The sequence below is a fragment of the Dasypus novemcinctus genome, chromosome X (genome assembly GCF_030445035.2).
Source record: "Dasypus novemcinctus isolate mDasNov1 chromosome X, mDasNov1.1.hap2, whole genome shotgun sequence".
NCBI lineage: Eukaryota > Metazoa > Chordata > Mammalia > Cingulata > Dasypodidae > Dasypus > Dasypus novemcinctus.
The window spans coordinates 121,537,663-121,564,611 of record NC_080704.1 but is presented as its reverse complement, the minus strand read 5'-3'; positions in this window follow the sequence as shown (position 1 = coordinate 121,564,611).

Genomic DNA, 26,949 nt, shown 5'->3' with positions numbered 1-26,949 from the left:
CAGTGCTGATGCGCACAAGGCGTGCCATGCCACCCAGGGGTGTTCCCGGTGTAAGGGAGCCCCCCACACAAGGAGTGCACCCCATAATGAGAGCCGCTCAGCACTAAAGAAAGTTCAGCCTGCCCAGGAATGGTGCCGCACACATGGAGAGCTGACACAGCAAAATGACACAACAAAAAAGAAACACAGATTCCCGTGCCACTGACAACAGACAACATGAAGAACATGAAGACAAAAGAAGAACATGCAGCAAAATGAACTCAGAGAACAGACAACTGGGGTGGGGGTGAAGGGGAGAGAAATAAATAAATACATCTTTTTAAAAAGATGGACTACTGATATTTAATGTATGTAGAAGTTTTAATTACCTTTACTATGAAAGTGTGGAAATGTATAGAATTGATGACAACACATTATAGTGACTAACAGCTGGCTTATAAATGAGAATATGGCTGAAAAGGGTAGTCTAGGGATGCAAATGCTAATTGAAAGAGAGCTAGAGAATAATCTAGGTACTGAGTAATACAGTAAACCTGAGGTGGATGAGAACTGTGCTTGATGGTACAGATGCAAGATAGTCCTTTCTGAGCTAGAGAAGATGTATATCACTATTGCAGGGTGGTAAGCATATGGAAAAGCATGGGAAAAATACAACTGGAGTGACCTATGGGCTGTGGTTAACAGTAATAATGTAATATTCATGCATCTCTGCCAAAGATGTACTGTGCTGATAATGGGGGACTATAGAAAAAGTGTCCCAAATGTATGCTATGGATATAGTAATAGTTTGATGATATTATCTCATAATCTGTAACAAATGGTATGGTGTGTTGATAGAGAGGTGTTGTATGGAAATTCTGCACATATGCACGATTGTTTTGTAAGTATACAACTTCTGTCATAAAAATATATTTAATAAATAATAATAGAGTGGTTAAGGGGGAAATAAACCAAATGTAAAATAAGGACTATAGTTAGTAGTAAGATTTTGATGATTTTTTTTCATAATTTGTAACATATATCTCAAAACAATGCAAGTTGTTGTTGGTGGGCTGATGTATGGGACCCCTGTATGATGTATGTTTGCTATGTAAGTTCACAACTTTTACTATACACTTATTTTTTATGTATGTTCATGTATAAATGATATAAAATAATAATAATAGGGTGGGTTGGGGGAAAATATACCAAATATAAGATACTTTGTTTAGTAGTGATACTTTGAGAATGCTCTTTAATAATTAGTTAAAAATGTTTCAGAACAAAGCAAGGTATTGGTGGTAGGGTAAGGTATTTGAGTCCTGTATGTTTAGTATGTTTGTTTTGTAAGTTCACAACTATTACTATACACATATTGTGTATGTATATATCTGAGTGATACACTTCAATACATTTTTAAGTAAAAAAAAATACACTGTAAGCACATAACAGAAGATTTAAACAGGCAGAGGAAAGCAGTAGTAACTTTAATATAGAACATTTAAAATCATACAGATAGTAGAATGGCTAGACAAAAAAAAATAGAAAAATTTCAGCAGGGACTCAGGGAACTGAATGATAATATGAAATCCACAAACATACACATTGAAGGCATCCTAGAGGAAGAAAAGAAGGGAAAAGCGGCAGAAGGAGTGTTGGAGGAAATAATGGCTAAAAATTTTCCCACTCTTACGAGAGACATGTTTGTACATGTCCAGGAAGTGTAGCACACTCCATACAGTATAATTCATAGCAGGCCTTCCCCCAAGACACATACTTATCAGAATTTCAAATGCTCAAGACAGAGAGATAATTCTGAAAGCAGCAAAGGAATCTTGGTAAAATTAAGTGCTGATTAGCCATCTGAAACTATGGAAGCAAGAAGGAATGGTATTACATACTAAAAGTGTGGAAAGAAAAATAACTGTCAGACAAGAATTCTGTATCCAGAAAAGCTGGCATTCAGAAATGAGGGAGAGTTCAAAAATTCACGGATAAACAGAAAGTGAAAGAGTTTGTCAACAAGAGTCCTGTCCTTCAAGAAATAAAGGGAGTTCTGCAGGTTGAAAGGAAAAGAAAAATAGGAGAAAGGGGGAAGAAAGGAAGATTATTATTGAGAGTAGCAAAAAGAATATAAAGAGAAATAAAAACAAAATATGATATATATAAACCTAAAGAAAAAAATGTTACTGGATTAAAGTATCCAATTAAAAGACACAGATTGGCAGAATGGATAAGGAAGTACAATGCACCTATATGCTGTCTACATGAAACTCACCTGAAACCCAGAGATGCAAGGAGGTTGCAAGTGAATTGTTGGAAAACAATTTTACACACCAATAATAGCCAAAAATGAATGGCAGTAGCTATCAGACAAAATAGATTTTAAATGCAAAATTATTGCATTTAAATGAAGAGCACTTTATATTAGTAAAAGCAGTACTCTATTAAGAAGAAAGAGCAATCATAAATATTTACCCCCCAATCTATTCTGCCTCAAAATACATGAAGCAAACAATGGTAAAACTAAAGGGAGAAATAGATGCCTCCACAAACACAGAGGGGAATTTTAATACACCATTATCATCATTATACAGAACATCTCAGGAGAGGGTGAATAAAGAAACAGAACCCTTGAATAATAGATTAGGGGAACTAGATCTAATAGACATATACAGAACATTACACCCAAATACAGCAGGGTATGCATTCTTGTCAAGAGCACATGGCTCATTCTTGAGGGTAGACCACATGCTATGTCACAGAACAAGTTTCTTTGAATTTAGGAAGATTGAAATTATATTAATACAAAGAAATTTCTCTGAAAAAAATGGAATGAAGCTGGAAATTAATAAGTGGCAGGGAACCAGAATAGGCACAAATACATGGAAATTAAACCACACATTATTAAAGAAGCAGTGGGTCAAGGAGGAAATTGCAAAAGAAATAAGTATTAATAATGACTTTGAAATGAATGAAAATGAAAACATAACATACCAAAACCCATGGGATGCAGCTAAAGCAGTGCTTAGAGAGAATTTTTATAGCCAGCAATACCTATATTAAAAAAGAAGAAAAGGAAAAAATTCAAAGACCTTAACCTGCACACATTGAGGTACTAATAAAATATTATTAGTATTTTTACTATACACTTATTATTATATAAAATAATAGCTTCAACCACATTCCTGACAATTAAATACTACTCAGCTATAAGAAGGAATAGAGTACAAACACATGGGATAACATGGATGAAACTTGAGGACCTTATGTTGAGTGAAGCAAGCCAGACATCGAAGGACAAATACTACATGACCTCTCTGATATGAAATAAGCAAACTAAGCTGTCTCAGAGAGCTAGAGACTGGACAATAGGCTTACAGGAAATTGGGGGGGAGAGAGGAAGTTTGTGAATTGATGCCTACATGGATGAAATCTATGATAAGCTGGAGGTAAGTATTTGTACAGGGAAGGAATAAGATGGGGACATAGGGATACCTTTGGGTGGGGTTTTGAGGGCTTGAGGGGAGCTAGGGTTAGAGGATGGGTGAGATGGACCAAGGAATTGGGGGGAGGGATGAGGGGAACAGTTGAACATGGGAAATTGTCAGGTATGTAATTAAAACTATAATGTTGAGGGAAGCGAACTTTGCCCAGTAGTTAGGGCATCCGTCTACCACATGGGAGGTCCGCGGTTCAAACCCCGGTTCAAACTCCTGTGTGCAGCTGGCCCACGTGCAGTGCTGATGCACACAAGGAATGCAGTGCAACACAGGGTGTCCCCGCATAGGGGAGACCCATACACAAGGAGTGCACCCCGCAAGGAGAGCTGCCCAGTGCATAATAAAGTTCAGCCTGCCCAAGAATGGCACCGCACACACGGAGAGCTGACACAACAAGATTATGCAACAAAAAGAAACAGATTCCCATGCTGCTGACAACAACAGAAGAGGACAAAGAAGAACATGCAGCGAATAGACACAGAGAAGAGACACCTGGGGCAGGGGGGAAGGGGAGAGAAATAAGTAAATAAATAAATAAATAAATAAATAAATCTTTAAAAAAAAACTTCTAAAAAACTATAATGTTGAGAAAACTCTTTAGAAAATATAGTAAGGAAGGTTTACCTGTTTAATGTGCTTAAGGGGGGGCATCTGGCACAGGGGCAGGCTTCTAGGGAGTGTGTTACTCATTTTGTCACAGTGTGTTATTAGTGTGTTACTATCATCATCATCATCATCATTTTTTCCAGTGGAATGGGCATAAGTTATAAACACCCAAGTTTAAGTAGCAACAGTATGAAGTTTATTTACCTTGATGAGTACTTCCCCTGTCGTTTTTATCCCTCAAAGGTACTCTTCTGGTTTCCAACACCCTGGATCTTATCTATGGTTGGGAATGTTCAGTGATTACCTGCTTTCTTATGCATCCGCTCCATTTGATGGGTAATATTAGTACAATTTTGAAGTTCCTCTTAACTATTTATGCTGAAAATTTGGGAAGAATACATACAGGTAAACAGTGGCCAACATATTTAGAGTACCCAGACCCATCTAAGTCCTTCCAGTACTATGAGAGATGCCAAATCCCATTTTTAGAAATCACTTGATAAGATCATTGAGGACAGACACATTTCCGAATAGGGGGTGAAGGTCACATATGAAGATTCACCTCTCCCATCAGCCTTTTTAAAAATGCCAATACCCTTTTTTTCTTAGTGACAGGAGAAGGGGTCTGAAATTGTAAGAAATCCAGAATATCATTCATTGGGAGGGAAGGGAATTTGACTTTACTGAGTGCAGCCCAAAAATACTGCTTTGAATTGTGCTTAAGATCCCTTATTACCTAATCCCAAGATGATAGCAAGCATAAAATCAACAAAATCTCTAAAATTACTTCAAGCAAAACTAGTCTAGGGTTTCTCTATGATACACTAGTATGGTAGAGAAGCCACAAATTACATAAATGAGGGTGAGGAAGTAGGGAGCAGAAAGGTAAGGAAGGGATTCCTTATAGTCATTATCATTTATAAGTGTTTAAAGTCAGTAAAGAATCTAGATATGCTGAATCCAAGTCTATTGCTCTTTCCACATCACACAGATGTCTTTTAATGAGTATATGTCAGAGAACAGGAATATTTTGATGGGATGGCAGTGTCAGGATAGTCAAATGCACTCTTCTAAGAGACTAAGTCAGGATAGAGCACTAAGATATGAAGCAGTGGTTACAAAATGGAATTAACAAGTAGGAGAGCATGAAGGCCACAATGAGTTTTTTCAATTTCATCACCCATTTCATTTGCTCATTATCATACACCATCCCTGCCTTCCTACTTAATTCAGAGACTGGACATTGTGGCATTTTGTCCATCCTGCTCCAGTGAGTCTTACCAATCCATTCTTAGTGTATGAGAAAAAGGAATCTCCATTTTAGTGGAAGGCAAGTTGTAAGCCTCTATCACAGGATTCTGACATGAGAGTCAATGCATCAACACTGTAGCCATAGTGCTAAGTTACCCATCATCAATTACTTGTCAGGGACTGGCCACGTGCACAAAATTGACTTCAAAAGTGGAAGAGATAACCTCCCAGTAAAAACATCTATCTCACTTCCAGTGCTTTTGATTGTACATCAAGAGTACACTCAGACTTACTAGCCCAAGAAGAAAGACGCAATCTGATTTCATACCTAATTATGCCTCCCAAGCAGAGTAAACTGAAAAGTTGAATAGAAAAGTCATGAATTTCCCATGTGAAAGAAAAGGCAGGAGAGACCCCTGAGGCAAATAATCAATGAGAATGAATCTCTGATAAGTATTTACCAACGCTCAGCTCTTAAAGAAGGAAATGGAATTAGGCTTTCTTAGGAAGTTTGTTTCCTGACATTTTCTGAGGATTAGACAAATCCTTTGGGGAGCTGGGCCATTCTGATAGGCCATATGTTCAGTGAAAGGATTCAAATTGGCCTTTCTATTGGACTAAAAAGAAAATAAAGTGGGAAAGATAGTTCCAAATCGAGCCAATCCAAACTAGAAAGAAGTCTGTTTTGCTCCAGTCATGGTCAACTTTAAAAAAAAAAAGAAAAGTTTAATCAAGGATTTGGAGTTGTCCTGGGTGGTGCTGCAGGGACAGCTACTGGACATTGTGTGTCCTGCCATGGCCCGCTCAGTGGACTGGGGGAGAGTGTAGACTACAATGTCGACCACTGTCCATGTGGTGCAGCAGTGCTCCAAAATGTATTCACCAGGTGCAGTGAATGTGCCACGATGATGAAAGATGTTGACATGGGAGGAGTGGAGTGAGGGGGTGGGGCGTATATGGGCACCTCACATTTTTTAATGTAACATTTAAAAGAAAATAAAGAAGAAAAAATACATATTCACAGAAAATCCACTGTATGCCAAGCATTTTTAAGCATTCCAGAGGTACCTAAAAGAAATACGGGACAGGTCACTGTTCTAAAGGAGCTTACAAAGTAGTTGTAAAAACAAACCATCAATAGACAGTAAAAAGAATCAGGAAAGGGCAATTGGTCTTGAGGCCAGGAGACCTGGCTCTAGTCCTGGCTCTGCCACTAACCTACAATATGACCAATGGCAAGTCCTTTCTCTTTTCTGGGTCTCCATTTCCCCATCTGTAAGCTGAGGTAGTTGAACTAAATCCCTAAGTGCCTTTTTTTTTTATTGATTTTGTAATAATATTACATTAAAAATATATATGTGAGGTCCCATTCAACCCCACCCCCCCACCCCGCCTCTCCCCCCCCCCCCCCCCAGCAACACTCATTCCCATCATCATGACACATCCATTGGATTTGGTAAGTACATCTTTGGTCACCTCTGCACCTCATAGTCAATGGTCCACATCATGGCCCATACCCTCCTCCATTCCATCCAGTGGGCCCTGTGAGGATTTACAATGTCCGGTGATTGCCTCTGAAGCACCATCCAGGGCAGCTCCATGTCCCAAAGACGCCTCCACCTCTCATCTCTTCCTGCCTTTCCCCATATGCATCAGCCACCATGTCCACTTTTCCCAATCCAATGCCACCTCTTCTATGTGGACATTGGATTGGTTGTGTCCATTGCACCTCTATGTCAAGAGGAGGCTCGGATTCCACATGGATGCTGGATGCAATCCTCCCACTTTCAGTTGTAATCACTCTAGGTTCCATGGTGTGGTGGTTGTCCTTCTTCAACTCCATCTTAGCTGAGTGCGGTAAGTCCAATAAATCAGATTGTTGGTGCTGGAGTCTGTTGAGGCTCAGGACCTGGCTATCACATTGTCAGTCCAGAGATTCAAATCCCCTAAATATATCTTAAACCCCAACATTAACTGCACCTCCAGCACATTAGCGTGAAAGTCTTATGAAGGAAGATCCCATCTGAGTCCAGATTCATCACACATAAACACCATTTCCAAAGAGGGGCCATCTGCCCTGGTAGTTAACCCCATCGGCCATGACCATAACTCCCGTGGGTCTCTTTAGCCCTCAAAGGAACCAATATCTGGGGGTTGCATCTGCTTTATCTGTCTCTCTGACTCTGCTCAGTTGTGCATGAGGGCAATCCTTCTGCCAGCCTCCAGACTCTTTTTTAGAAACTCGTAGCCATATAAACTCATTTCTCCTTTCCATTTCCCCCTTACTTTAGGTCAAACAGCATTTTAAAGTCATGTTATTTTATGTAGACATGGATATTCTGCTGATCCGCATTGAACCTTCCATTTAAGGTCATTTTCCAGTTGCATCATCAGTTGGTAGTTGATAGTGGTCCCTCGGTGCCAGGGAGGCTCATCCCCGGGTGTCATGTCCCACGCTGGGGGGAAGGCATTGCATTTACATGCTGAGTTTGGCTTCGAGACTAGCCACATTTGAGTAACATGAGGCTGACAGGAGGAAATTCCCAGGCTCAATGTTGCTCTAGGCCTTGTTCTTATTTTAGGCTTATCAGCTCACAAGCATAGTCATTAGCATTAGGGGCTCACTGTTGAACCCTCACTCCCTCCCGGTGCCCGCCGCTGTACCTGGGAGACTGTCACTGCTCCCCTAGGGACCACGACAGGGCACCACTGGCCAGGAACCCAGTACCCCCCCTGCTGTGGTTTTTAATTGTTGCCACTATGAGTATATCCAAACATTACCATGCACCCTGGACATATGTTCTGTACAGCTCCCTGTCAGCCATATATCACCTGTCATTGGCATCCCATACCAGTATCCCTCCATTGCCATTGTTGAAGAAACACTCTGTGATCCAGAACTCCCCAAAATTTGAAGCCCTATATAATGTCATGGTCCCTTACTAGGGAATGGCATATAGCGATGGGTTTAAAGGTTAGATAAAGAACTTGGATAAAGTTAGATAAAGAACTTAGATAAAGAATGTTGACTTGAAAAAATTCTACATCCTATCTTTTTCTTTTTTTTTTTTTCCTAATTATTCAGATTCTCTTCACAGGAGTCCTAGACCACAGCAATGCATATATATAATATACAGCACTCCCATACATCCACCACAAAACCTTTTTTCTTCCACAGCGATACTCTTACACCCTATTCACATCATATTTACTTAACGTGATGTACAGAGTCTGAGACATTAGCTTTCTAACAAGGTGACATCTGTGCTTACATTATGGTGCATACTTTAGGATACACATTTTTTACATTCTTAGTTATCCTTTGTTTTACATTATGGTTTACATTATCAGTCTGTCATCTCCTATATGTTATGGTGTAATATTACATGTTTTATATCCATCCTTGTGTACTCTCAAGAAACTCCTCTCTTACCCCCCAATTACCTTGGTTCCACACATTTAACGTCCATTTTCCTTCCACCTTGGTGCCCACAGTGACAGCCAACCTCCGTTTCCTGAGGAGCCACTTCCAGAGATAGATGGAATAGTGTTCAGGGCCTAGCTTACTCAACTGCCCCAATGCCCTGGGAGCCACCCTTTCTCTCGAGGGATACAGGTCCCTCTATTTGATGGCATTAGTCCTCCCCAGGATGTGGGTCCACCCCCACTCTCACTACTTGGGTTTCTACCCCATGGTGTCACCCACTCTGGCAGAATGAGCATTTAGACATTCCCCAGGAGCCTGTCCTGCATCAGACCCTCCCCTCCGAGCATTCTAAACAGGTAACCCTCTTTATTATATTTTGATATGATTTTCTCGGCATTTTACTCTCCACCAACACCTGACCCTCTCCTGTGTTCGTATGCTACCCCTCCCTGCCCCCACTTTTGGGCAACGTTACCCATCCGTCCCTCCCCAGCCACCCTCAAACCCGCAAAGCCCCAACCAAAGGCAACCCCTTGCCCCCCTTTTATCTCTTCTTTGTGTTCATACTTACCACCATCTCGTCTTAAATTCCACCCCTGCAGACATCGGCTCATATCCTTCCTCCACCCTCCGATTTCCTGTAAGCCTATCATTCAGTCTCTTGCTATCTAGGGCAGCTTGTTTATTTCATATCATTGAGGTCATGTAGTATTTGTCCTTCAATGTCTGGGTTGCTTCACTCAACATAAGGTTCTCAAGATTCATCCATGTTATCACATGTGTTTGTAGTGTGTTTGTTCTTACAGCCGAGTAGTATTCCATTGTGTGTATATACCACATTTTATTGATCCACTCATCTGTTGATGGGCATTTGGGTTGATTCCAACTTTTGGCAATAGTGAACAATGCTGCTATGAACATTGGTGTACATATATCGGTTTGTGTCCTTGTTTTCAGTTCTGCTGGGTATATACCCAGCAGTGGTATTGCTGGGTCAAATGGCAAATCTATGGCTAGTTTTTTGAGAAACCGCCATACTGTTCTCCAGAATGGTTGGATCCTTCTGCATTCCCACCAGCAGTGAATGAGTGTTCCCCTTCCTTCACATCCTCTCCAGCACTTGTATTCTTCTGTTTTTCTCATAGCTGCCAATCTTATGGGTGTAAGATGGTATCTCATTGTAGTTTTGATTTGCATTTCCCTGATAGCTAGAGATTTGGAACATTTTTTCATGTGCTTTTTTGCCATTTGTATTTCTTCTTCGGAGAAGTGTCTGTTTAAGTCTTTTTCCCATTTTTTAAATGGGTTGTTTATCTTTTTATTTTCAAGATATAGGAGTTCTTTATATATGCAAGTTATAAGTTTCTTATCAGATATATGATTGCCAAATATTTTCTCCCACTGTGTGGGCTCCCTTTTTACTTTCTTGACAAACTCCTTTGAGGTGCAGAAGGCTTTAATTTTGAGGAAGTCCCATTTATCTATTAGTTCTTTTGCTGCTCGTGCTTTTGGTGAAATATTCATAAATCCATTTCCTATTACAAGGTCCTGTAGATGTTTCCCTACACTGCTTTCTAAGGTTTTTATGGTCTTGGCTCTTATATTTAGGTCTTTGATCCATCTTGAGTTGATCTTTGTATAAGGTGTGAGATGGTAATCCTCTTTCATTCTTCTATATATGGCTATCCAGTTCTCCAGACACCATTTGTTGAATAGGCCACGCTCTCCCAGTTGAGAGGGTTTGGTGGCTTTATCGAATATTATGTGGCTGTATATGTGAGGTTCTATATCAGAGCTTTCAATTCGATTCCATTGGTCTATGTGTCTCTCCTTATGCCAATACCATGCTGTTTTCAACACCGTAGCTTTGTAGTATGTTTTGAAGTCAGGTAGTGTGATTCCTCCAATTTCGTTTTTCTTTTTCAGTATTTCTTTGGCTATTCGGGGTTTCTTTCCTTTCCAAATAAATTTCATAGTTAGTTTTTCTAGTTCCTTAAAGAAGGCTGCGTTGATTTTTATTGGGATTGCATTGAATGTGTAGATCAGTTTTGGTAGGATAGACATCTTAATAATGTTCAGTCTTCCTATCCATGAACAAGGAATAGTGTTCCATTTATTCAGGTCTTCTTTGATTTCCTTGAACAATCTTGTATAGTTCTCGGTGTATAAGTTCTTTACCTCTTTAGTTAAATTTATTCCTAAGTATTTGATTTTTTTATTTACTATTGTGAATGGTATTTGTTTCTTGATTTCCTCCTGATCTTGCTCCTTATTGGTGTACAAAAATACTACTGATTTTTGCGCATTGATCTCATAACCTGTGACTTTACTAAACTCATTGATGAGTTCTAGAATCTTCGTTGTAGATCTCTCAGGGTTTTCTATGTATAGGATCATGTCATCTGCAAATAATGAAATTTTGACTTCTTCCTTTCCAATTTGAATGCCTTTTATTTCTGGTTCTTGCCTCAGTGCTCGAGCAAGTACTTCTAAGACAATGTTAAATAGGAGCGGAGACAGTGGGCATCCTTGTCTTGTTCCTGAGTTTAGAGGGAAGGAGTCTAGGATTTCTCCATTGTAAACAATATTGGCTTTAGGTTTTTCATATATACTCTTTATCATGTTCAGAAAATTTCCTTGTATTCCAATCTTTTGGAGTGTTTTTATCAAGAAAGGGTGCTGTATTTTGTCAAATGCTTTTTCTGCATCAATAGATATAATCATGTGATTTTTTTCCTTCAATCTGTTTATATGGTGTATTACGTTGATTGATTTTCTTATGTTGAACCATCCTTGCATACCTGGGATGAATCCCACTTGGCCGTGGTGTATAATACGTTTAATGTGTTGTTGAATACGATTAGGAAGTATTTTGTTAAGTATTTTTGCGTCTAGTTTCATTAGAGAAATTGGTCTGTAATTTTCCTTTCTTGTGATGTCTTTGTTTGGCTTTGGTACTAGGGTAATGTTGGCATCATAGAAGGAGTTAGGTAATGTTCTTTCTGTTTTGATATTTTGGAATAGTTTCAGCAGGATTGGTGTCAGTTCTTTCTGGAATGTTTTGTAGAATTCACCTGTGAAGCCATCTGGCCCTGGGCTCTTCTTAGTTGGGAGATTTTTAATAACTGATTCTATCTCTCTGCTTGTGATTGGTTTGTTAAGATCATCAATTCCTTCTTTTGTCAATATGGGCTGCTTATGTGTTTCTAGGAATTTGTCCATTTCCTCTAGATTGTCATTTTTGTTGGAATATAGTTTTTCAAAATATCCTCTTATGATAGTCTTTATTTCTGTGGAGTCAGTGGTGATATCGCCTTTCTCATTTCTTATTTTGTGTATTTGCCTCTTCTCTCTTTTTTTCTTTGTTAGTGTTGCTAAAGGTTTGTCAATTTTGTTAATCTTCTCAAAAAACCAGCTCTTGGTCTTGTTTATCTGTTCAAGTGCTTTCTTATTTTCTATTTCATTTAGTTCTGCTCTTATCTTTGTTATTTCCTTCCTTCTTCTTCCTGTTGGGTTACTTTGTTGTTGTTTTTCTAATTCCTTCAAATGTGCAGTTAGTTCTTCAAATTTTGCTCTTTCTTCTTTTTTGATATATGAATTTATGGCTATAAACTTCCCTCTCAGTACTGCTTTTGCTGCATCCCATAAATTTTGGTATGTTGTGTTATCATTATCATTTGTTTCAAGGTAGTCATTGATTTCTTTTGAGATTTCCTCTTTGACCCACTGTTTTTCTAAGAGTGTGCTATTTAATTTCCAAATTCTGGTGTGAACTCTGGGCTTCTGTCCCTTGCAAATCTCCAGCTTGACTCCACTGTGGTCAGAGATAATGTTTTGTATGGTTTCAATCTTTCTGAATTCGTTCAGCCTTTCTTTGTGGCCTAGCATATGATCTATCTTGGAGAATGATCCATGTGCACTTGAGAAAAATGTATATCCTGCTGTGTTTGGGTGTAGCGATCTATATATATCTATTAGATCCAGCTCCTCTAATATACTATTCAGATGTTTTGTTTCTTTGGTGATTCTCTTTTGAGATGTTCTGTCCAGAGTTGTTAGTGGTGTATTAAAATCCCCCACTATAATTGTAGATGTATCTATTGTTTCACTTAGTTTTTCCAGCGTTTGCCTGACGTATTTAGAGGCACCCTTGTTAGGGGCATAGATATTTATGATTGTTCGATCTTCTTGACAGATTTTCCCTTTCACTAAAATGTAGTATCCTTCTTTGTCTCTCACAATTGTTTCACATTTAAAGTCTATTTTGTCTGATATTAATATAGCTACTCCTGCCTTTTTTTGGTTATTGTTAGCTTGTACGATTGTTTTCCAGCCATTCACTTTCAATCTCCATGCGTCTCTGGGTCTAAGATGTGTCTCTTGTAGACAGCATATGGATGGGTCATATTTCCTTATCCAATGTCCCAGTCTGAATCTTCTGATAGGTGAGTTTAATCCATTGACATTCAGTGTTATTACTATCAAGGAATTATTTGTGTTAGCCATATTTTGATTGGATTTCTGTTTGTCATATTTTGTTTGTATATATTTTTTTTGTCTTTTTTGTTGTTGTTGTTGGTCTTATACTCTCCTCCAACTCTGCCTTTCCTGTTTTTTCCTTTCTTCCTGCAGAACTCCCTTTAGAATTTCTTGAAGGGGAGGTTTCTTGTTGGTATACTCTTTCAGTTTCTGTTTGTCTGTGAATATTTTGAACTCTCCATCATGTTTGAATGCTAGTTTAGCTGGATAGAGTATTCTTGGTTGGAAATTTTTTTCCTTTAGTACCTTGACTATATCATACCACTGCCTTCTTGCCTCCATGGTTTCAGAAGAGAAATCAGCACTTAATCTAATTGAGTTTCCTTTGTATGTGATGGTTTTCTTTTCTCTTGCTGCTTTTAGGATTTTCTCTTTGTCTTGAGCATTGGATAATTTGACAAGTATATGTCTTGGGGTGGGCCTGTTGGAGTTTATGACTAGTGGAGTGCGCTGTGCTTCTTGGATATGTACATCTGTCTCTTTCAGTAGATTTGGGAAGTTTTCAGCCATTATTTCCTGCAACACTCCTTCTGACCCCTTTCCCTTCTCTTCACCTTCTGGAATGCCTATAATACGTATGTTTGAGCGTTTTGCATTGTCATTCAGGTCCCTAAATCCTAACTGGATTTTTTCTATCTTCTTATTGACCCCTTCTACTATCTGTTTGATTTCTGATGTACTGTCTTCCACATCACTAATTCTCTGCTCTGTCTCTTCTAGTCTGCTGATATTTGCTGCAAGTGTATTTTTGATTTCTTGAACTGTGGTGTTCATTCCCATCATATCTGTTATGTTTTTCGTATGTCTGCAATTTCCCCTCCAAGTGATGTCTTCATGTTGTTAACCTCTTTCATTACTTCGTCAAATTTGTCGGTGATAAATGTTCTGAGATCTTTCATTGCTTGTGCCAAGTTTTGCTCCCCTTCGTGATTATTGGTTCGTTGATTGGATTCAGCCATGTTTTCCTGATTACTGGTTTGGTTTGTAGATTTTTGTTGCTTTCTGGTCATCTCTTTATTTTGACGGATTTAATCAGTTCCTTAGCTTCTTTGTCTGCTCTTGGAGGTTAATTAGCTGTTATTTTTGCATAGGTGTTATATCTTCTCTTTGTCACTTTTTTCTTCTTATTCTAGTTACTTGTTGTTGGTTAGGTTCACTTTAAAGGAGAGTATTAGTGTTGGGGAAAGGCAATTGTGTAAGCAAGGGAATAGTAGAAAGTAGTATTGGTGATATATGTTAACAAAGCAAGAATATGAGATCTGGGAGGATGGAGGTTAGATTCATGTAAATTGTGTAGAATTATAGCAGTAGGTAGAGTACCTATTATGAGGTAGATGATTGAATATAGGAGGAATATGGTATGAGCTAAAAAGCTATTGATTTCGTGAGAGAGGGAAAGAGAAAAGAAAGGTAATAGTTTCAAGAGTGGATAACAGACAGAAAACAAAACATAGGTATTAGAAATTAAGACTTAGACCCTTTGTGGATCGAAGAAAGGGAGGTGGGAGGTGGAATTTAGGAGAGTCAGTAGATGGTGGCGGATATCAAGATGTAGGGGAAAGAGGATAGTGTAGGTAGCCTAAATCAGTTCACACAGAAATGAGGCAGTGAAGGATGAGAAAACCCAGCGAATGTGAGGTGTTTCCTGCCGCACCTATTGTATAATTGTGTTAAAATAAACTAAGTAGAATATGAGGGACAAGAGGGAGAGAGACAAAAGAATAAAAAGGGGAAAAAAAAGAAAAAAAAAAGGGGGGGTTGGAAGGGATGAGAGGAAGAAAGGAAAAGAGTGTGGCCAGGGGTGGGGAACAGGTAGGGGAAAGAAAAAAAAAATAAAAAAAAAACAAACAGATATACACGAACCAGAATTAAAACACCCACTACACAGCACCTTTCCACCCAATCGATGTCCCGACACTTCTGCCCTGCAACAATCCCGAAAAACCCTCGCCTTGGAGAACCTGCCGCCGCGCCCAGCCTTCTCTTCCCGGGACAGACCACAAAGGCAAGTTTACTCAGCGACCATCTTGTCTCCCACCTCCTAAGTGCCTTTTAAATTCACACATTTACCTACAAAGTATCAGTGACTTACTAGGAATGGGAAATTAATGCTTAAATATACAGAGTTCTTATTAGGAAAGATGGAAATATTTTGGTAATGGATGGTGGTGATAGTAGCAAAACAATGTGAATGAAATTAACAGCACTGAAATATATATCTAAGTGGGATTAAACGGGGGAAGTGTTAGGTTGTATATATGGTAAAAGAATAATTTTTTTTTAAAATCCAAAGAACTGCAGTACACAAACAGTGAACCCTAAGTTAAACCATGGAATATAATTAATTGTGTAATTTTAAAATGTGTTTTTATCAGTTGTTACAAATCTACCACACTGCAAACTGTTAGTAATAGGGTAGTATATCGGAACCCTATATTTTAGGCATGATTGTTCTTTAAATGTACACTTTCTCTATTAAAAATATATATGAGTTATATGGTATGAAAATGGGAAGAAGGTAGTTGAATATTCCATGCCAAAGAGGGTATAGTTTTCTTTATGATGTGTTTTTCCATGAGCACAAGGTATCTTCCCAAAGTTTGGGGGGCCACTGGAATATGAGGACCATAAAATCACAGTGCCAAGACTAGAGAACATTTCCTATTCAAGGATCTGTAAATTCAGTGAGGAAAGTTGGTGACTCATTCTAAGACCTCCTCAAGGAACCTGTGGAGGGCAACTCCAAAGTCAGATTCAAAATTTCCAGACTCTCCTTTCTCATCCTCTGCTGTTCAAATGCAGACTGATTGGAAAAATTTCTTATCCTGTTACTTTTGCAGAGAGCCCAGAGTCTGCCTGGGAATGGAGACAGTGTTGCTTATGAAGGCTTTTAAATTGGTATATTTTTGTAATATTGCTGAAGAGACAATGCAAACTTCAAAAAAAAAAAAAAGCGTTGTGAGTAGATTAGAATTGAGGAGAAGTCAATGGAATAAGAAATAGGGACCACCTATTATAGGGTCTACAAGCCTAGGGTTTGGAGTCATTCAATCCTAGGCTCAGCTTCTGCTTCAGTACCTTGAGTAAAGGAATTAGACATAGTTACTTCATGAATAAAATAAGGATGATAATAATACCAGCTATATAAGCCTTATTATAAAGATTGTGTAAGGTATTTTGTATAAAGTGTAGGGCATGTGCCTGGCACCTGGTTGGTGCTGAATAAATGAAAACTGCTAACATAATCTTCATCGCCACAACGATCATCATCATTATAAATTTCTCTCCATAATGACAGTAAGGACATACCTAAATCATTACAATAACAATGATTTATTGAAGATCACTGACATTTAAGTGCTCAAAAACCAGTGATGGCTCCTTATTTCCTGCTGATTATTTCCTTATTTCCTGCTCAAACAGAGAAGTTAAGATTGGACCTCATTCAGTCACTCCAACTTCATTAGTCTATGAAATCATTCACCTTCATTCCCAAGCCTACTCAATTGTATCTTACAAATCCTAGCCAGCGATGGGGTGTACACTGGGATCAATATCTCTTCCAGTAGGTAGGTTGGGCTTTAGTTATTCTGTCTTATGAATGGTATCCTGTGAGCCTGGAATGACCCCTATTCAGAGTATATATATATATATTCCTATGTACTGAATATATAACTGAGCTCCTGCCTCAGTTTCCTTGTGAGAATGAAGGCTGATCCTTCATAGCTCCCTAGATCTAACCATTTTCTTCTCAGAAAGTTGAATTTTGTTCCATGGTGTCTTCAAGTACAGCGAGGGTTCTTATTAAGCCAGGCTGATGATCAAACACTTGTGATGCCATTCTGAACCAGACTTGGACTATCATCTGGCACCCAGACACTTATTCCCATGCATCACAAATTCCAGTATGTTCCCTTGAGTACTATATTGGACTGATGGTGTTTCTGTCAGGGCCACCACAGGAAACAGAAGGCACACTCAGAGCAAGAAATGAAGAGAATTTAAAGAGTTATTTAAATACTATTCTCAGAGTTCAGAAAGACCAACAAAGGATAGTGAAGCAACATAAAACTAGCAATAGCAGGGGAACATTTACTACTCATAGGCATAAAGGTATAAAGGGGATCATTTACCAAGCAAGCCATAGCTGTGGCTGTAGAATGTGACCTGCCCCCTCCTCTAGTAAACTGTAACCTTTGGTGAAGGAATACAACCATTGACAATCTACATTGATACAGGGGAATAAATATTTTGAACTTCCTCTCTTCCCATCTGTTGTTTCTGACTCACCTTGACTGCACCCAGTGCAGAAGTAAAAAAGATGGATCTGGTGTAACAAACTGAAGATGTTCAGAACAGGTAGATACTTCTGTTGGAGACTTCCCCAACAGGCTGACCAAATGTTCTGAAATCACTAGCCCTGCCCTGCCTAGATTTCCTTGGTGTTACTAAGATTCCCCAAACCCCAACATTCAATTCCCCATCCCTCAACTGCAAGTTATGCCAGAGACCATACCTTACACATCCTTCTCTTTGTGTTCCCCATAACATCATAAATACTTGTTGATAGATTATTTTACCAGAGCAACAGAATCTCCAAATTGTCTTCTTTCTGTCAGCCATTCCATTCATTCATCAAATATTTCATGACAGCTGACTATATATCAGGCACTGTGCTAGGTGGCAAGGATAAAATGGTATGCAAAAACATACGTTCTCTCCTCTAGCGGAGCTTGTAATTTAGCAGAAGAGATAAACACTAATCAAAGAATCATACTAACAAGTATAAGAGTTAATGTATATTAAGTGCTAACAATATGCTTGGCACCATGTGGTGGCTTTACACTTTGTCAAATTAGTTATAAGCTATTACTATGCTTCCCAGAATTACTTTCTCCATATGGTTCCAAGTTAGGGTTGGCTACAAGAAAAATGTGCATGTGATTTAGACATTTTTGACACTCTAAAGGTCACTGTGGGACTAGGCACTGCTTCAGCTCACCTCCACATTTGCTAATCCACTGCCTCATCTCATTGGCATGGAGCAGAAGCTGGACTCATAACTTCTCCAGATGCCACAGAGTGTCTTCCTTTAGATTCTCTGAATCCTATTCCAGGCACAAGAGCAGCTCCATGATGAAGGGTGCCACCTTCTTAGTCACTCACATCATCAAGGTTGGAGGTGGTGAAAGACAGAAGCAGGTATAAGTTTGTCCCCACAGGTTCCAGTTTGTGCTCACAGGTTCCAATTTGCCCTCTTGGGTTCCAATTTGTCTTTGTTCTACCCTACTTCCCTTGCTGACTTTAGGTTCTACACCAAAAGTGGAAATGAACCTTATGGAAACCTTTTAATTAGTTCCCACAATTGCATAATATATGATCCTTATAATAAAATCTTTTATCCTCTGTCACCTATAGTGGTTCTGCTTCTCTGATAAAAACTTAACTGAGACTTAGGTGGATATAATTATCATTTTAAAGATGAGGAAACTAAGGTGCAAAGAGATTAAGCAACTTTCTCAAAGCCACACAGTTAATGAGTGTGAGGGCTAAGTTTTGAACCAAGCCACTTTGGCATAACAGTGAGTGTTATTAACTACCAAACTATCTGATTCTCAATTCTCACTTTATAATTATGTGCATGGAGGGAAATAAGTACTATGAAGAAAAGGAGCACAATTTTATGACAGCAAAACAAAGGGGTCTGAATGCAGATTATCTATCTATTTATTAACCTTATCTGTCAGCTTAGAGAAGAAAATAAATCTTTAAAAAATAGCTGATGCTGGGGAAGAGGCTTAACCTGCATAAATTTTCACTAAAGTAAAGAAAAAGACAGAGTCCCTCCTTTCCTCTGACACCACAATTGGGACACAGTGCCTGATTACTCCACAAGAGAAAAGTTAGCCTACAGACAACATGACCATGCAGAAGTTGTGTACAGTGTTGAACATTGATGGGGAGACAGAAGAAAGTGCACTAGATTGGAAACAATGAGATTTACCTTATCATCTTAACTCCATCACTGATGCAGTTAAGTCTGTGAAATGAGTCCCCCATTCAGTCTGTGAGTCTGTGAAAACGACTCCCCCATTCAGAACCTCAGTTTCTCCTTTTCAAGATGCTATGGTTGGGTTCTATGAGCTTTAAGACTCTTAATTCTAGGGTACTATAACCAGGGGCCTATGAAATTAGGATCTGTCTACATTTTTAGTTCAGCAAGAAAGCACTTGGGTAATGAGCCTGAGACTCCTGCGTAGTTATTAGCAGACTTTTAATGAAAAACAGGATAGCTAACACTTAACATAGTTTGCTGGAGCTCCTGAAAAGAAAGAAGGGGTGGCTCTGCTGGTTTACCTGGTCATAAAGCAGTTTTGCATTCACCAATTACAGGTTATAAGACATTTATCTCACCAAGATCTCAAGTGAATTATTGTGTTGCAATTAAAAAAAGATGAACTGGATGGTGCTTCAGAGGCAATCACCAGACATTGTAAATCCTCACAGGGCCCACTGGATGGAATGGAGGAGAGTATGGGCCATGATGTGGACCATTGACTATGAGGTGCAGAGGTGACCAAAGATGTACTTACCAAATCCAATGGATGTGTCATGATGATGGGAACGAGTGTTGCTGGGGGGGGGGGGAGAGGTGGGGTGGGGGGGTGGGGTTGAATGGGACCTCACATATATATTTTTAATGTAATATTATTACAAAATCAATAAAAATAAAAAATAAAAAAATAAAAAAAGATGAACACATTCATTTTGAAGAAAAGTCTTCTTAATTCAAAAGGTGTCCAGGGGAACTTTTAACAAATAGCAGAATGTGAAAGAAAAGCATGATTCAAGGAAATCACATTATCTTCTGCCTAAAAAATGATGACTATTTTCTGCCTTGCCCAGTGAAAGTAGGAGTGGGAGCATTGAGGAGTCTGGATTCAAATCTTTGTATTTTCAGATATATGTGGGAGTAAGAACATAAAATAGTCGTCCTGTTCTATTACATATGTTGTTCCACAGGGTGTTTTTTCTCCCAACTATTCTGTATTTGTTTGTTTATTTCTTTCTTTATTTATTTTTAGATTATATAAATGTTACATAAAAAATACAGGGGATTCCCATATACCCCACCCCCTCCTATTCCCACATTTCCCCCACTAACAGCATTTTTCATTAGTGTGGGACATTTGTTACAATTGATGAGCACATATTGAAGCATTGCTACTAACCATGGTCTAGAGTTTATATTATAATTTACATTTTGCACCACACAATTTTATTGAACTGAATACATCTTTCTAATTAAATTTTAAAACCATAGTTTTTTTAAGCAATTGTGCAGTTCAAGTATCATGGCTAACCTTATAATTTAAGCAACCATCTATTAAATGAAGAAAGGAAGATAATGGCTACATATTTATCCTGATAACAAGAAGCATTTAAATCAGATAATTGCAAAACTAGGGGAAAAAAAACCCAGAATTCTTCCTCTTATCTTTAAAGAGGATGTAAAGAGATTGCTCTTAGATTCAGCAACACCAAGGCTAAAAGGATATGGGCAGCAGGATATGTGGGAGTACTGTATATTGTATATATGAAATACTGTGATTGAAAACTTTCATGAAGATAAGCTTAATAATGAGGAAAAAAAAGAAAAAGTTAGGATGTAACACTGAGGAAAAGAAGGAAGTAGTTGCCTTGCCAATTTGCATACAGGGCCACACTTATTACAGTGATGGAAGGCAAAATATCAAAAACAAAGCTTTTGCATTTTTAAATTTTTTGATGCCCCAATTTATTTTTACCTTAATTTTTCTAAATTAATATGTATTTTATATCTAACCTTTAAACTCATCACTATATTCCATTTTACTATTAATGGAAACTGGCAATATATTGGGTTTCATTTTGAAGAAGTTTTGGATCACAGAGAGGTTCAACATTGGCAGGGGACAGATACTGGTGTGGGATGTTATTGACAGGGGACACATTTTTGGCAGGGAGTTCTCCAGGGCATATATCCAGGGTACATAAAAATGTTTGGATATTTTCATAGTGGATACAATTAACAACAACTGAGGGAGTGCTGAGTTCCTAGCCAGGGGAGCTCTATTACCATACCTAAAGGAACAGCAACAATCCCTCAAGTGCAATGGCAAAGACCAAAAAAGAATAAAGGTCCAACAATGAGCCCTTGATACTAATGACTATGCTTGTGAGCCTGTGCACCTGAAATAAAAACAAGGCCTAGAGCTGCAGGGTGCCTAAGAGTTACCTCCTGAGAGCCTCCATGTTGCTCAAATGTGGCCAGTCTCAAAGCCAAACTCAGCATGGAAATGCATTGCCTTCCCCCCCAGCATTGGACATGACTCCTGGGGATGAGCCTCCCTGGCACCGAGGGATTACTACCAAGTAGCAGCTGATGATGTTACTAGAAAATGACCTTGAACAAAAGAGTCAACTCGGACCAGCAGAATATCACAGTCTACATATAATACCAGGAGTTAAAAATGCTTTTTGACCTGAATCAAAGGGAAAATGGAAAGGACAAATGAGTTTATATGGCTATGAGTTTCCAAAAAGAGCCGGGAGTTTATCAGAGGGGTTGCTCTTATGCATACCTGAGCAGAGTCCCAGAGACAGATAAAGTAGAAACAACCCCAGGTATTGGTTCTACTGAGGGCTACAGAGACCCATAGGTTCTATGGTCATGGCAGATGGAGTGCAGTGCCATGTCAGTTGGTCCTTCTTTGGAGTTTGTGTTTCTGTGCAATGGAGCTGGACTTGGATGTGATCTTTGTCCACAAGTCTCTCCTTTTCCTTCTACCGGAACTGTAGTTGGTGCTGGAGTTTAATGTATACCCAGGGGACCTGAATCTCTGGACTGACCAATTGATAGCCAGACCCTGAGCCTCAACAAACTTGCAACTCCTACACTCTGGTTTATTGGACTTACCCCACTCAGCTAACATGGAGGTGAAGAAGGTCAACCACCACATCAGGGAGCCAAGACTGCCTGCAACTGAAAGCAGGAGAATTGCATCCAGCGTCCATGGGGAATCCAAGCCCCCTCTAGGTATAGATATGGAGTGGACACAACCATTCTAAGGTCCACAGGATGGAGGAATAGAGTATGGATTAGAGTGGACTTACTGATATTCTATTCATAAACTATTGTGATTAGTAATCGAAGAAAATGTGGCACTGGTGTGGAGAAAGTGGCCATGATGGCTGGTGGGGGTAGGGAGTGGGAGGAAGAGATGAGATGTGGGGGCATTTTTGGGGTTTGGAGTTGTCCTGGGTGGTGCTGAAGGGACAGTGACCGGACATTGTATGTCCTCCCATGGCCCATTGGGTGGACTGTGGGAGAGTGTGGGCTATGATGTGGACCATTGACCATGAGGTGCAGCGGTGCTCAGAGATGTATTCACCAAATGCAATGAATGTCTCATGATGATGGAGCAGATTGTTGTTATGGGGGGAGGAGTGGGGCAAGGGGGGTGGGGAGTTTATAGGGACCTCATACTTTTTGAATGTAATATTAAAAAATTAAAAAAGACAAAATAATTAAAAAAATAAAGTCTCATAGAGTCAAAAATAATAAGGAAAAGGGGGAAAGGGAGAGTATGTTGGGTATCTGGGAATCACCTATATTCTGTATATGACATTTTAGTAGCCTAAAGCTTTTTTGAAGACAAAATGGAAAAATAATAAGACACCAGGGAAATAAATGGAAGAAAATGTCACTGAACATATAAGACAATAGACCTTACTCTGATGAAAGACATAATATCAAAAAGAATTTCATGTATTTTTTTATTTCTAACCTTTTAAAAAATTCCTTGCATTTTATGTTATTTTTAAAACTATCACTAATATATCATTTTCCTATTTAAAAAAAAGTATAGGGGTGGAATGAGAGTACATTGTTTTGACCTACAAGTAAATAAGGCACATAAACTGATTCTTTAAGTAAGGAAAATGAACTGACCTTATATCATTAGCGTGGGGTGGTTTATACGGTGAAAAAAGAGACTCTAACTGTTTTTAAATGGCCCTATTTCTAAAGATGTACAAACCAGAGTGGGAATTTGTGTTTGGACAAAAGGTCTATCTCATATCACAGGAAGCCATTTTTCATTTCCTTTCTGCTTCTAGTTCATTGTGAAGTTATTCACTAATTCATTCATTCAAATACCTATTAAGCACATAATTTATGCCAGGTACTATGCTGGGTACTGTCACATCCCTTTGACTCTTGGGATTTTAAGAGATGAGTTTAAATGTTAAGTCTCCAGAACTGGGACTCCAACAGCAATTTTAAGATTTTCTACTTTGCTTTGGAATTTCCTTCTTTTCTGTTTTCTCTCCAAGCTACACATTTAATCCAGGTTATACATTATCAAGAAAGTGGAAGGGGAATTATAAGATGGAAAATAAGTACAAGATACAGTTGGTATATAAAGGAAAGTTCCCAAGTATCAAGACACTTTTATGGCCATATGTATAGCATTCTATCCCACCTTCAGTCATAGTCAGGATATGACCGTGCTCTTTGGACTCCTTTATGACTCTGATAAATACTTGTGGACTCAAGACTGCCACATCCAACAGAGTAGAGAGCAATGCTTCAAATTAGCATTTGTCTTTGGCATCATTTGCTCATTAGTGCTGGCTTGCTGCTATATTGGATTTTTCAGCCTCCAGATCATGCCTGCTGAGTTCTCAAACAGCAGTCCCATCCCTTAGCATCCCTCTCTATCCCCTTACCTTGCTTGCTTTCATACCACTTACCAACTCCTAACATTGTGTTCATCTGTTTATAATTTGTCTAAGCTCCATGAAGATGGGGAATTTTGTCTATTTTGTTCACTCAGTGCCTAGAATAGTGCCCAGCACATATGTTGTTGAATAAATTTTTTCAAGACTGATTCCTGTATGTTACTTTTCTGCCTTAGCTGTCCTTCTGGGCTTCATTCTCTAGCTGACAAGGATCAGCAGCATCAACTTGATCCTCTTCCTTGGTGCAAATACTTTGTCCCACCTGACATATTGACCAGATTCTAACTGAAGAACAAGAACCCACATACAACCCAGGAAGGACAAAAGTCAAATCACTGTATTCTTATATATACAAGGATCCACCCACAAAGCTATTTGTTTATTCATTTGTCCTTAAAGAATTTTTTCAATTATACTCTATAGGTGAGTATTTAATTACCTACCAAAACATCTGCTACAAGCCTTCACCAATTATTTAGGCTCTTCCTTAGTCATATAAGGCCCATTCCCCTCCAAAGTAGTGTTTACATTTTAATAGGGAACACTTTAATGCCATAGGCATGACCCAAGGCAGCAATAAACAACTATGAATGACAGTAGTTAAGGGCAACAGATAATAGGGGCTTACTTACCTCCTACTGAGTCAATGTGTGTGTCTCTACTCTTCCACAACATTGGGGAGGTCATGCTTGAAAAACAGATCACAATGGAGTGAATACTAGGAATCTATTCTTCAAGACAGTTTTATCCAACCAACCACTTTTCATTTGCCAACTAACTGCTGCACCTTATGTCCATTAGCTAAGATCCCAAAAAGACTTTTCTTTCTATTGACAATTCAAGAGAATCTTCACACACTTTGCTCCTTCTGTCTTTTGGGTATCTATTTTCTGAGACGTATAGTCAGAGGAGATAAACATGGTGAGAATTACATTCCCATCTATTCCTAAAGTGTCCTGGGCATATATTATGCGATTCCAAGGAAGCAATGCTAGGGTTGGGGTGAGGATAAAGGGAGTTGCACATTGCATGTGTTATCATAAATGAGATCGCCATGATGCCTAACAATGAAAGCAAGAGAGGGTGAGGGTGAGAGACCAGTTAAGCACATAGTTGTTGTTGCTGTTTTACTAAACAATATATACGTAATTTGGAATAATTTTAGATTTACAAAAAAAGTGGCAAAGATAGTACAAAGAGTTCCCATATACCCTCCACTCAATTTTTCCTAATATTAATATCTTACATAATCGCGGTACATTTGTTAAAAGTAAAAAAAATAGAATTTCTATATTACTATTAAGTAAACTGCAGACATTATTTAGATTTTACTACTTTTGCCACTACTTTTCTCTCACTGTTTAAGGGTCCAGTCCAAGATCCTACATAGCATTTCATGGATAGCCTTTTGGTAGTATTAGAAAATCTAACCAGGAGGCCAAGTCCAGGCCCAGTCTTCATCAGGAGAAACCTGCTCCCACTGGGCTATTTCTTTCTAGAAGCCCTGCTTAATCTGCACTGCATGGTGCAGTCAAAGGGAGCTTGGCTAAACAAAATAAAATAAAATAATAAGTCCATTTCAAGGGAAAGGACATCATTCAGATATGGAAAGCCATGTGGGAGAATAAAGAGAACCATATTAATTGCAATGTAGATTAAAAATTATGAAAGAACCTTAAAAAAGTATTCTTGACTACGGTCCATAAATTACATTAGGTTTTTTGTCCCCTATATACCACCCTATTATTAACACCTTGTATTAGTGCTGTATATCTGTTATAATTTGTGAAAGAACTTTCTTATGTTATTTCATCTAGGGTCAGAGCAAGTTGTTTGTATGTTTCTATAAATTTGTCCATTTCTTCTAGGTTATCTAATTTGGTGGTAAACAGTTGTTCATAGCATCCTGTTATGATCCTGTTTTATTTCTGTGGGGTCAGGAGTAATGTCCCCTCCTTTCACTTCTCATTCAATTTATTTGCATCTTTTCTCTTCTTTCTTTGTCAATTTTATTGATCTTTTCAAAGAACCAACATTTGGTTTTGTTTGCAACCTTTGACTATCATAAAAAATGCCTCTATGAACATTGGTGTGCAGATGTCTAGTCATGTCATTGCTCTCAGTTCTTCTGGATATATACCTTGCAATGGAATTGCTGGGGCCCATGACAAGTCTATATTCAACTTCCTTAGGAACTGCCAAACAGTCCTCCACAGTAGCTGTACCATTCTATATTCCCACCAACTGTGAATTAGCATTCCTGTCTCTCCATATCCTCACCAACATTTACAGTTTTCTTATGTTTTAATATCGGCCAGTCTAATAGGTATGCAATGATACCTCATTGTAGTTTTGATTTGCATTTTCCTAATCGCTAGTGAGATTCAACATTTTTTTTTCATGTATTTCTTTGCCATTTGTATTTCTTCTTTGGACAGTTGTCTTTTCAAGTCTTTTGCCCATTTTTAATAGGATACTTTGTTTTTTTTATTGTTGTTGTATGATCTCCTTATAGATCATAGATATTAAATGTATATCAGATATGTCATTGCCAAATATTTTCTCCCATTAATTCGGATGCATTTTCACACTTTTGAAAAAGTCCTTTGAGGTACAAAAGTGTTGAATTTTGAGGAAGTCCCATTAATCTATTTATTTCTTTTGCTTTTGGTGTAAAGTTTAAGAAACTATCACCTACCACAAGCTCTTAAAGATTTTTTCCTACATTTTCTTCTAGGGGATTTATGGTAGTTGTTTTTATATTTAAATCCTTGATTTAATTTTTAGAGTTAATTTTTGTATAAGGTGTGAGATAGGGGACTCCTTTCTTTTTTTTGAATATGGCTATCCAGTTCTTCC